Source organism: Parasteatoda tepidariorum, chromosome 10 (assembly GCF_043381705.1).
Source record: "Parasteatoda tepidariorum isolate YZ-2023 chromosome 10, CAS_Ptep_4.0, whole genome shotgun sequence".
Taxonomy (NCBI): Eukaryota; Metazoa; Arthropoda; class Arachnida; order Araneae; family Theridiidae; genus Parasteatoda; species Parasteatoda tepidariorum.
In genome coordinates, this window is record NC_092213.1 from 7,474,352 (window position 1) to 7,487,510 (window position 13,159).

The window sequence follows — 13,159 nt, forward strand, 5'->3', positions numbered from 1 at the left end:
TTTAAATTCAACTGAATCTTAAATACGTACGTAATTTATTTGCTTCAATAAAACAAAAAGATTTTGTTACTAATATTTTCTAATTATGTTAATTTTTCCACCAATATTTTAGGAGTTCAACAATTTTAAACTAAATTATTTAATTTGATGAGCTATGATTAGTCATTTTTTAAGGCACTGAATTGTTGTAAAGATTTGGCCTTAGTTGTGACTTGATGTCCACTCAGCTTTAGATCGATAAGTACCATCGATCTAAATTGACTGATTGATGATATCAATTCAGATCAATGGGGGGAATCGTAGAAGTGAAGGCAACCTGTGCTCAATACTGGCCATATTACCACAATTAGGCTGTTGGTCTCGAAATTGTAAAGCCTTAACATCCGGCCCGCTATACTGTTATTGTAGTCAATAATTAAAATTAATAATATATAAAAAAATGTATTCACAGCTAAGATCAGAGCTCATTCTAGGCAGGGTAAACAGGGCGCAGCACCCTGCTGCCCTTTTAGTAAAAAAAATTCACCCTGTTGCCCCTGAAGTAAATTAGTGCCCTGATGTAATAGACTCCATACCCTTTTTGCCCTTTCTTTCCTCAATCCTTCTTTACTTTTTCCCCAAACTCTACAATGGATTTCATGAACTGTTATTTTTAACTCTTTTTATTTAGTTTGTCATTGCTGTCAATACATAGATTTATATGGGAAAGGAAAAATAGCCATCACAACCCATTGTTGCACTTGTCTTTGAAAGTTTGCAGTTACTTCCACTATCATTAAATCATAATTATTATTAATCATTTTAATTATTTAATCATAACNCTGGATTCATTAAAGATCACGAAAGTAGTCAAACAATCAATATCGTTAATTCTGCTGAAAACTACACCGAAAATGATTGGAACAGATTGACCGGACTCATGAAGCTTGATGACATGGAATTTCATGACTTTGTAAACGTAGATGATGCAGTAACAGTGTGTGGTCAGTGGGATGACAATGATATCATCGCTCAAACAAAAGCTTCTTGTGAACTATCAGAAGAAGAGGATGAGAAAATTGAAGATATACCGCTCAATGTTACTAACAAACAAGCACTTTCTGCAGTTGGACACTGCAAGGAGATTTATTGAGAGGCAGCCAGTCAGACCATATGTCAGAGGAGACATTTAAAGCTATAGTCCACATAGAAAGTGCTATGACAAACTTTCTTACACATCTCTAAAGCAAACAACAATTGAATCTTTTTTTAAATGAAAGTGTAAAAAGTGTTTTTAGAATAAATTTGGAATATGGTAAATAAGGTATGTAAAGAGCATTTTTCTTCATTCTCCCATCGATAACATGTGATTTTCGACAATTATTTTTTCTCCTCTCCCTTCAAGTTCGAGATATCGAGGTTTGACTGCATATTATTTTGATATTTAATTTTTATCTGCGAAGCAGATACGTAAATTAATATATGAACAGGGCCAACGCTACGGATTTCAAAATAGGCAGTAAATTAAAAAACAATATTATGCTTTGAAATAAATTAACACAAATGTTGTTGATTGAGTATAGCTAATAATGAATTAAATAATGCTCAAGTAGGTATTTTCATATACATATATACCAACAGAGGAGAACTCATTCTTTTACATACATAACTAATATATCATTTTGATATTCAATATTTATTTGCTAGGCTGATATGTAAAGTAATATATGAACAGGGCACAGGCTAAGGATTTAAAAATATTAGCCAGTAAATTAACCAAATATCAAAAGTATTAGCAGATTTTTGAAAGTCATTGCATAATGCAAATCTTAAAAATTTTTTATGTATATTTTTCTTTCTAGAGGAAATAATCATTCGTCAAAACACAATTTTATTCACCAAATGTTAAATTTTATTATATTTGGCGAGGTGACAAATGTGGTCTGTATGAACATATTCAGAAGCGAAACAAACTTATGTGTTTGGGAGGGGGGCTTTTTTCCTTTTGCGAATGAAATTCCTAATTTGACTAAATTATAAACACGCATATAATTCATTGGCTTCAATAAAAAAATTATTTTATTGCTAATATTTTCTCATTACATTAATTTTCCCCACCAATATTTTACTAATTTAAGGATTTCATACCTAATTATTTTATTTGATGATCTGTGATTGGTCAGTAGTTAAGGCACTGATTTGAAGATCTGGGGTTTAGAACTTCAGTAATGGTCAGATGCCAAACTAAATTCAGATAGATGGGTACCAACTTGTTTTAGAAGTAAAGACAACATGCAAGTAAAGGCTGACCACGACCACAATCAGGTTGTTGGTCGCAGAATCGTAAAGCCTTAACAAATGTAAATATAAAATATAGAAGCTTGTATTTAATGTAGCATATGTTCATAAAACTTAAAATGTTAAAACCAAGAAAAATTTACCTTTTTGCTTCAAAGTTGATCAAGAAGATGATGGCAATACTGACAGACATACACCTGGTAAAAAAAATTAACCAAACATTAAAAATTGCAGACAAAATTAATTTAAACATTCAAAAATTGGTTTCTCATCATTATTAGCTTGTCTTTCATCATCGTAAGTCAAGTCTCTCATCTTCAAAAATAATCCCAAAATCAGGATATTTACAGCTTTTAATCACTTTTAAATCATGCAAACCATTATTAGTCTTGGTTACAGTTTTGAGGACATTATAATAATTTTTAATATGCACAAATGAATTTGCAACTAAAAAAAATCAGAAATACATTTGTAAAATTTGTAAGTTTCATTTTTGATGCAAGAGGAAATATTAACAATAGATAGATAAATCTAGTAAAAAAAAAAAGAAAGGAAACAAGAAAATTGATTGAGTAAGTGATCTAATTAAGTAAGTCAGAGTAAGTAAGTCTTACTCAATTGCAATTGAGTAAGTTCAGTCTCTCTGATTAGCTTCTAACGATCTCTCTTCATCATATTCGGGAAAATATTTTTCTTTTAACTATTATGATCCTTCATGTCATCAACGTTGGTACTATTTTCCAATTCTGTGTAAACTTTTACCAAGGAAATCAATTCATATTTTTAGGAGGGAGGACTTTTCCATTTTTCAGAAAGAAATTTTTAATTCAACTGAATCTTAAATACGTACGTAATTTATTTGCTTCAATAAAAAAAAAAAAAGATTTTGTTACTAACATTTTCTAATTATGCTAATTTTTCCACCAATATTTTAGTAGTTTAACAATTTTATACTAAATTTTTTTATTTGATGAGCTATGATTGGTCACTTTTTAAGGCACTGAATTGTTGTAAAGATTTGGCCCCAGTGGTGACTTGATGCCCACTCAGCTTTAGATCGATAAGTACCATCGATCTAAATTGACTGATTGATGATATGAATTCAGATCAATGGGGGGAATCGTAGAAGTAAAGGCAACCTGTGCTCAATACTGACCATATTACCACAATTAGGCTGTTGGTCTTGAAATTGTAAAGCCTTAACATTCATGAATCCGCTGTAGCCGGCCCGCTATACTGTTATTGTAGTCAATAATTAAAATTAATATATAAAAAAATGTATTCACAGCTAAGATAAAGATATAACTTTTCACTATACTATGAATTGAGTAACAAATAAGTTGGTAAATGTCAAATCTCACCGAATATGAAATTAAGACAAGATATTGAGAGAATAGTGCTTAAATATGAAAACATAGTTATACAGTAGTTAAAAAATTTTTAAAGAAAGAATTGAAATTAATTATAAATAAAACATTTGTTCAACTTACTGATAATTCACTTATTTGATGAATTTAAAAAGTGGATAATAATGGGGTAAACATAATATTTCGTGGAAATTTGTGACAAGCTTTCCTTTTTCCCCCACTACAGCGCCTCTGGCGGTGAACTAAGACAGTCTGCCTGGAACGGCAGATAAATGTTGCATATAAATAAATGTTGCATAGTTAGAAAAGTATATCTTAAAACATTCATTAGAAGTTTTTCATGTTTAAATGTATTTAACTTATAAATACCTTCTCAGTAAAGCGAATGTACAAAGAAGAAGGAGGTGTTTTAGTTTGGCGCTGAATTAGTTTTCAAGGNGGGAAAGGAAAAATAGCCATCACAACCCATTGTTGCACTTGTCTTTGAAAGTTTGCAGTTACTTCCACTATCATTAAATCATAATTATTATTAATCATTTTAATTATTTAATCATAACTACAGACATTTAAAAACATACATTTATTATTTTATTAATATATGCATGCATTTTAAATAAATTACTAAGCTAATTAGCTCATTAACTCGATATATATGTTAATTTATTAATGAAAATAAGTAATTAATGATTGCTTTGCTACTTTTAGTTAAGTAAAAAAAAAAATCTTTTACTAATTGGCAATGTTTTTTAATAGAACGTGTAAAGAATTCGTGTTTTAATAGAACGTGAAATTATTGCCTTTTTAGAATAATAATGCCCTTTTTTTAAACTTTTGCACCCTGCCCTTTTTTCTGCCTAGAATGAGCTCTGGGCTAAGATAAAGATATAACTTTTCACTATACTATGAATTGAGTAACAAGTAAGTTGGTAAATGTCAAATCTCGACAAATATGAAATTAAGAGAATTCAGAGAATAGTGCTTAAAAATGAAAACATAGTTATACAGTAGTTAAAAATTTTTAAAGAGAGAATTGAAATTAATTATAAATAAAACATTTGTTCAACTTATAGATAATTCACTTATTTGATGAATTTAAAAAGTGGATAATAATGTGGTAAACATAATATTTTGTGGAAATTTTTATAATCAATTAATATAAAACCAGCATATATATATAATCAAATGAAATAAAAATGATAATTCTAAAACTTTTAATAATTCACTGTTAAAACTGATTTATTATTATTATTATTTTTTTTTGTCTTCTAACATCAAAGAGATTTGAGAGAGTCTTCCACCAACTTAATGAACATGTAATTTCCATCGGTGGAAAGTTCATTATGCATTATTAGAAATTTAAACTAAGTAAGACGCTTTGTTCATTACCAGATGTTATAGCCAAGAAATAAATGATAATACCCTTTTTAATAGTTTTTTTTTCTCTTAACTATTCGATACCACAGCTAACATTTCGGAAGAGATCCGAAATTCGGCAAATTCCGAAATCGGAATTTCGTCGGTCCCGTGAGTGATGATACTTCGTGATAGCTGAATTACTTTTAATTTAGAGTTACAGTATTATTTAACACTTTGTTTTAAATAAACACACGAAACATGAATTAAATAACAAAAAAACAAAAAAAAAACTAAGTTTTCTGGTTTAAAAAAAAAATTATTTTACTGTTTCTCCCCAAGAATAGCTATGGAGATTTGTCCTCTTTTGCACTCCTGATAATTCTTCATGCTTGTGATTGATACTTAAAAGTGTTAATGATGTAGATCTGTTGTTAATGTAATTTTTTTTCCAAAAGATTAATAATAAGTATGTTCATCATCAGGGGGTGCTGGGATGTGAGGTCACGAGAGATTGCTGTGACAAACCAAAGATTTTCACTATTTGTCAAATTTTGCTCGGCCATTTGGCGGATTAAGAAATTTCATTGTCTTTTTTTTTCTTTAGAAAACATAAATATAATTAATCAAACTTTTTGTTTTTGCTAGCAACGAAAAATATGCACATGCATTATTTCAGGTATCCATTAACAATTCTTAAGTCTTTCTCCACAAATCAAATCTCTTTGCCATTGAAAAGGCAGTTTTTTCAATCCCTCATAATAGAACTCCTACTCCTGAATACAAACAAGCCAGTTTCCTTTTTATTAGAGATTCGAGGTGGCATATTAGAGCAAATATGCCACTCAACTCAGCTACAAAAATCCTTCACCCTTTTTTTATGGGGAAAAAAAAGTATAACAGTGTATAAGTAAATAAATATAGCCTGGTTAGTATTAAAAGTGTATGTTGCAGAAAGTTAAAAAAATAGCAAACTGCAGAAACTTATCTTATTTTTTTTTAAATTATGCATAATTTTTTTAAAGAAAAGACTGTGTATACGACACTAAGTTAAATATTTAACTGGTGGAAATATTTTATGATTATCTCTCTATGTTTTAAAAAAAGTTAGTCACCTTCAAAAAATAATACTTAAGATAATTTTCACCTAGCATGCTTCTCACTGTCATAGCTTAAAAACTATTAGATAAAACAATGTGAGTTATTAGATAAAACAATGTGAGTATTATTTTAATTTCAAGAAAAATGGATTGTTGGCCCTTTCTTTAAAAAAGATTTGAATTAATTTGGAGGTAATTAAATTTTAAAAAATTTGGCACTTTTATACTATTGTGCAATTGAAAAAGACAACATATGTCATTCAAGATATTTGTGAGAACAATTTTTTTTCTTCAGATATATTAGATATATATAATTTTCAATTTTGAATTTTTGTTAATTTCAATGAATTTTCTATTGCATGACAGAATACTAGTCTGAAAGGATAACAAAAGGTTACATTATTTGGACATATTGAAAGTTAAATATTCACCTTTAGTTTTTTAGTTGACATAAGTACTCCTAAACGCAAAAATTAGGTCGGCTGTTCAACAGCGGTTATAAAATATTAAGAAAGGAACCATTGTGGCTATGGGGATAGAGGCCTCTCCTCACAATGACATGAACCGGATTCAAATGCCGACAATGGCTGGTTGATTCAAATTAGGCACCCGGCTTGCACTGACTACAGTGCTGAAGTATAATATCCTCAGTGGTAGACAGATCATGGGTTAGATTCCCCTTGATGACAGGCTAACCATGGGAGTGTTTTCCCATCCATGTAACGCAAATGCAGGTTAGTTCCATCGAAAAGTCTTCCATGAAGGCAAATTTCTCCCAATACTTGATCCAGGAGTTCCCTTGTTTTTCGGATTGGGTTCAAAATTACAAACCTATGGAGTTGAACATTAGTAGTCGTAAACCCAAAAAATGGGTCGGCTGCTCAACAACAGTTATGAAAAAAATATTGAGAAAAAATAAATTGACTTTTTTTAGACTGATTCTATTAAACACCCCAAATATTTTATTATAAATATTTTTTTCAGCTATAGCTTTCTCTTATCAGGCATGACAATAGACAAAAATGAAAAAGCTGAACTTTTACAATACAGATAATGGGAGGTGAGGTAAGGGGAAAGTTTGATGTAATACTGTGATATCAATAAGATATATTTTAAAAAGCTTCTATATCTGCCGTGAAATTTTTTATTTCGTAATAAAAGGGGCAGAAGCATTTAGACTGTGAAATTTAATTTTTCTTAAATATAATTTTAAACATCTTTGACCACTACTCTATTCTTATACATAAAACAGATTAACAGTACAAAATTTTAACAAAAAATTTACTTGTGGATAAAAATTGCAAAGTACAAAAAAATTTATACTTGCAGAGAAAAAATTACACACCATTTTTACTTGCATTTAGAGTTGAACACAATCTTTTTTTTAAAAAAAATATCAGTACAAGATCAATTTTTCTAGAAAAATAATCAACAATTAAGATACCTCAAGTTAAAATTCAATTGTTTTCACTGGCTCTTTGCCTCCTCCTCAATCCTGTTAAGAAAGGAATAAAAATATTTTACTCTTTCAAACTGAAACCTGAAATGAATAAAAATGTGTCCTTATGTTCTTTCTCATACAATGTTACTTTTGAAATTAAAAAAAATTGTTAATTAAAAAAATAATAATAAACAACTGTTTTAACAAGACTAGTGACTCTTAACTCCTTATAAAATCCCACGAAGCTAAAGCAGTAAAGTAAGGAGGGACTGCTGTGAACTTATAGTTTTGGGAAGGGGGAAATCCCATTTTGCTTAATGAAATTCCTTATNAAAAAAAAAAAAAAAAAAAAAAAAAAAAAAAAAAAAAAAAACGCCTGCACTTGCTCTTTAGATATACTAAAGAAGAATCAAGAACAGCTCTAAAAAAATACAAGTCATGAATAAATGTTCAAAAAAACAAGTTAAAATAAAATGTTCTTGCACATTATCTTAAACACGCGCAAGTGTTGGTAGTTAAAAAAACAAGTATGATTATTTTTCAATATAATAGTAACAAACAAGCATAATTTTGAATATATAATAAAATCAAACTTACTAACAGCTAAGGAAGTAGATTTGTCAAAACTTAAGTCAGATAATTTTTATGTACACAATACATCAATACAATTTCATTTATTTATAATTCTAAAAATGAAAGCGATATTTAATTCAGCAAAACAGGATGAAAATTTAATGTAAATTTATTAAAATCTGAAGAAAAAAAGTATTTTTTTTAATCAAATTTGAAAAAGGTAAAAAACTTATCTTTGTAGTATATAAATACATGAATATGAGGATAAAATTCATTTGCTTCAATAAAAAAAATTTACTTTGCTAATATTTTTGCAACTTTCTTTTCACCAATACATTAATGAATTAATGATTTTATACTTAACTATTCCAGTTAATAAATAAAATAATTAATGTACCATTTGGTAAATAAATATAAAAAAATATAAATAAATTTACAGCTAAGATAAAGTCATGATTTTTTTATCATCCTACATACCTAATAACTTGCTGACTGGCAAATTTCATAGCAAAAACGAATAGAAATAGAATACTCTGAGAATTGAGCCCCCTAATTAATAATCCATTAAAAAAGAAAGCCTAACGGAGAAAATTTGACATTCTTGTTCAAACAATGTAAAAAATACAAATTTTTTATTAACCTTTCAGGTTAGTATTCTGCCATACAATAGAAAAATCATAATCAACTAAAATTCAAAGCTGAGATTTTTATATATTTAACATATCAGGAAAGAAAATAGTTATCTCGAAATCAATATTGAATGGCGTACATTTTTTTTTTAATTGAACAACAGTATAAGAAACACCAAATTTTTAAAATTTAATTACACCGAAACAAAATCAAAAACTTTTACAAAAAGGATCAACTGTTCATGTTTCTAAATAAAAGAAAATTGTATTATCTAATAGTTTTTGAGCTTTGACAATAAGAAGCATGCTAGGTAAAAATTATTCGAAATAGTGGTGAAGATGGCGGTGACTTTTTTCAAGCATAGAGAGATGACCATAAAATATTTCACAAGTTAAACATTTGAAACAAATCCATTTTTTCTGTTATTGATGTATTTTGAACGGTATGGTACCATCTATAACACACTAATTCCTGAAATAAGGGAAATTTACACACTCACCGACTGATCTTTCACACTTCTCACTCTAAATACACAAAAATTATTCGATAATAAAGATTTGAAATTTCACATACATTTAAAGAACCTTTTACAAAAACAACATTTTCAAATATTAACTTCTCAGAAACTGTTTGACTAATTCTGCTTGAATTTTATATTTTGAAAATTAAAACTACATTCTTTAAAATGATGTAAAAAATTTCAAACTATTATAGAATAAAAGAATAAATACTTCTTAAAAGTTATACTTTACATGAAATTATCTTTGGTAAAAAGAATTATAATTGTATGCAAAAATTCTTCAATTCTTTTAAAAAGTTTTAGAGATATAGTAAAATTAACATGAAGAGGTCCAAATCTTTGGACCGTAATCCTCCGATCAAACTATTAGGACCATATTGAGTCTACCCCATATATTTTGGAGGCCAGAAATCTGTCAGTTATATATGTAGCAAAAGTATATTTTTGTCTGATTTTGCAACCTAAAATATTGTCTGTGATAATTAATTAGCTTATTTGAAGTCACCTTCTTGAACCATTAAGATCGAGACCTAATACATGAAGATACGCAACAGATCAAATGTTGCTCAGGTCTTTTTTTTTTAGCATTGTATAGTGTGCACAAAAAAAACACCTCGAATAATTTTTGTTTGATCTAATGATTGGATCTTCATGTTCCTATCTACTTCTACTATCTGCCAAACTAAGGCAGATCTGCCATTCCTCCGTTTGACAATTTTAGAAAAAGTGGTCTTAATAATAATACAAAAACAAATAAAGTTCGAGGTAGAATAAAACTTTTTCTTTTTATGTTCCTTTTTTTAAAAGTATTATCAGGATAGTAAGATGAATTTTTGGAGGAGAGCAGAGATTACAATGACGATTTTTATGTCTATTTTGTTAATCATAATTTTTATCCTGATAAGTGGAAAAACTATTTCCGATGGAATATTGCATGCATTTGGACTAAACAATAATTTAGCACCTCTTTACAGTACTTCAGAAGACACCTAGGTATTACTAGTCTATTTACAAATTTTAACTCATTAATGAGCTATTATAATTGAATTTATATTTAAAAAATTTATAATTAAAAAATTTATACACACATTTATTTATAATGCTACCAAGTCTAAATTTTAAAATGAGTTCAGTTTGTCTGGCGTAGCGAGGCTTGCACTGACAAGGAATATGATAAATGCCCCAGCAATTATCAAAGCTAATAGGATCTTTAAGAGACTTAAATTTGATTTTGTCAATAGGCCCTTAAAATGATTCTGAACACGAAGATATTTAGCAATAGAATTGTTCCTCTCATCCACCGTGGTTTTTCTTCTTCTGATCTTCCACTTTTTTCTTCTTCTCTCGCATACCGTAGTTTTTCTAGTGTTGCTTATCCACCTTATTTTTCGATGGCAACCTTACACTTTTTTTAAAAATATTTCTTAACACTTTTGTTTCCTCCCATGATGAACATCAGGCAAGTCTTGAAAATGGGCACCTATTTTTAAAGTGCTTGAAACATGTCGACTATTTTTTGCTTTCTATATATATTTATAAAGCAAATGAATCAGAATAGAATGAATTTTTATCAGGTAATATATTCTAATGCTTTTTAAAAAGCAAACAGCCAAGTAAAAAGTATAATTTACCTAACTATAGAGTAATATAAGTAAATTTTAATGCAAAAGAATAATAAAATATACTACAGTGTTCCCCCTAAGCATTTCTTGAAGGGCAGTTGGCCGTGCTTGCCTTTTGATCCCAATAAATGCACCCACTTTGCCATTTTGTAAAAATAAGCCCCTCTCCCTTAAAAACACTGCCTTTATATTCATGTTCTATTTTGAAAAAATTTATTCATTAAAATTAATTACGCTGGTAAAATTAACTGAGTATTGCAATTATTATGATTATTCAACTGGAAGTATCTGTTAACGGAAGGATATTAATAAATTTTAAAGTGATTTTAAAACCATTTTTTAATTAATACCTAATTTTTTTTAAAAAAAATTCACCTTTAAATGCTTATTTTCTCATAATTATCAGTTCAACTTATAGAAAAAAGTTTTCAAGTTATTTATCAATTAATCTTTTTTTGTTAGTTTACTTTTTAAAAAAGAAAAAAAAAATATGCACAGAGATCCCCTTAAGCTTGCCCTTAATTATTTCTTTAAACTACCAATTTTCCACTTATTTTGATAATGAGAGAGAATTACTTTTTGAAATATATACAATCTCAGTAGGTCTCTCTTCTGAAACCTTTATATTTTATTGATAAAAATGAAAAATCACATGTACTAAACTTCTTTAAGGTTACAAAATAATCCTTTAAGTATTTCTTGAGAAATTTTAAAAAAAAATCAAAAACTTAAAGTTTCTATTCCATTATTGTAGGGTAGCTTACATATTATAATTTTCAATCTTGAGAAATTCTGGGGGTAGAGGAGGTCTAGACCCCTTAAACCCTCCTGAAACCAAGAATAATGTGGGTAAGATTAAATGTCTAATCATAGATAAATAGCTCAAAATTGTAAATATTGAATTTTGCTATTTTTTTTAGCATTTTTCATTAAAAATATAGGGTCTTAATTTCAAATTTTTGGATTCTTCAAATCTACTTTTTAAAAATCTGCATTTAGTATTCTGGTTTTCTGAACACACACCAAAATTATGAATATCAGAACTATAGTTTAAATAAAATAAAAAAAAAATTTTTAAATAAAATATTTATTGCAGGATAAAATAATTTTTATCAAGAAAATCAGGAACAAACCCTGCATAACATGTCGTATTTTTTATATCGACATTCCACTCTACAAACTAAAAAGTTGTTCTAGTTAGTTTTATATCACTATCCCAAATTAGGGAGATTAAATTCGTATGAATAAAGAAGTTTAGACATTAAGAACAATAGCAACTTTCTCTAGTTTCATCATTCTTTTAAATTCAGTCGAATTTCAAAATGGCTAACTAATCGGATAAAATAGAATATATTTACCATACGCAGGGACCTCTTCTTCATCTTCTCTCATGGATGATCACAGGGACTATGTTTATTCCCTCCATTATATCCCATTTGCATTGCGCAAGAATTTTCAATTCGCAACGCTTTGCCAGACTATTTCTATCCGTTCAACGTTTTTAAAATCAGTTTCTTTAACGAAACTAACTAGGCAGCCGTGGTTCTATAATGTTAACCTTACAAATCAGTGGCGCTGCGGCATCTGTACCAAGCTTGGCCAAAGAATACCTAAGGAGGCCTTTCCATTTCAATTCTAACCTTCAGTAAGGATAGGTTCGAAAAGGGACGAAATATATTGCACCTCCAAAACCCGTTCCACTGTCTCCCCTACATTTTTTGTGGGGGTGCGTGTGTTAAGTAACCCGAAACTAATCGACTAACCACTGTCACAGAAGGGGGATTGCAACCTGCGGGGGTCAACTAGCTTTCAAAAGATATCAGAAGAAACTCACTCTTCATCTTATATTATGCTTTTTCTCTTTCTAAGAAAAACTTAAAAAATATTTTTTTTAACTCTAAAACGACTTTATTTATTTTCAAAATAGTTTTATCATTTTATTTAACATGCACTTTTTCTAATTATATCTTGAATTGTTTATTATTTTGATTTGATTATTTAGAGAACTAATAATAACCAGAGTATTTAAATTTATAAAATTTTACTATGTAGTCATATGAAAGTAATTCATATAAAGTAACTACATTAAAAATAAATTTATATTTTCTCTATAGATCAAATAAAGTTTGTTAATTTTTTTAAAATTGATTTGCTAATTTTTAAAACTTTTTATGTTAAAGTAAAACCTTGAGTTCAAGATTTTATTTTTTTATTACGTATTTAATTTTCTTCTTTCAATTACAATTCAAATACAAATATTTTTCACAATCTTTTTT

General features: G+C 28.4%; 1 protein-coding gene across 21 annotated transcripts in view; it reads right to left on the reverse strand.

Moving 5' to 3' along the window:
* The window catches only part of LOC107456085 (uncharacterized), a 56,981-nt gene extending 43,822 nt beyond the window's left edge, over window positions 1–13,159 (reverse strand). For 2 of the 21 annotated variants that reach the window (XM_043052310.2, XM_071186117.1), the window contains exons 1-4: window positions 12,242–13,070; window positions 7,542–7,592; window positions 3,768–3,900; window positions 2,421–2,474 (exon numbers count right to left, since the gene is read on the reverse strand). The gene's annotated coding sequence lies outside the window, so the exon portion shown is untranslated. Of the gene's footprint in view, window positions 1–2,420; window positions 2,475–3,767; window positions 3,901–7,541; window positions 7,638–12,241 lie in introns of all 21 variants that reach the window. The other 19 variants (XM_021145756.3, XM_071186119.1, XR_006226332.2 and 16 more) reach the window with 18 other exon arrangements.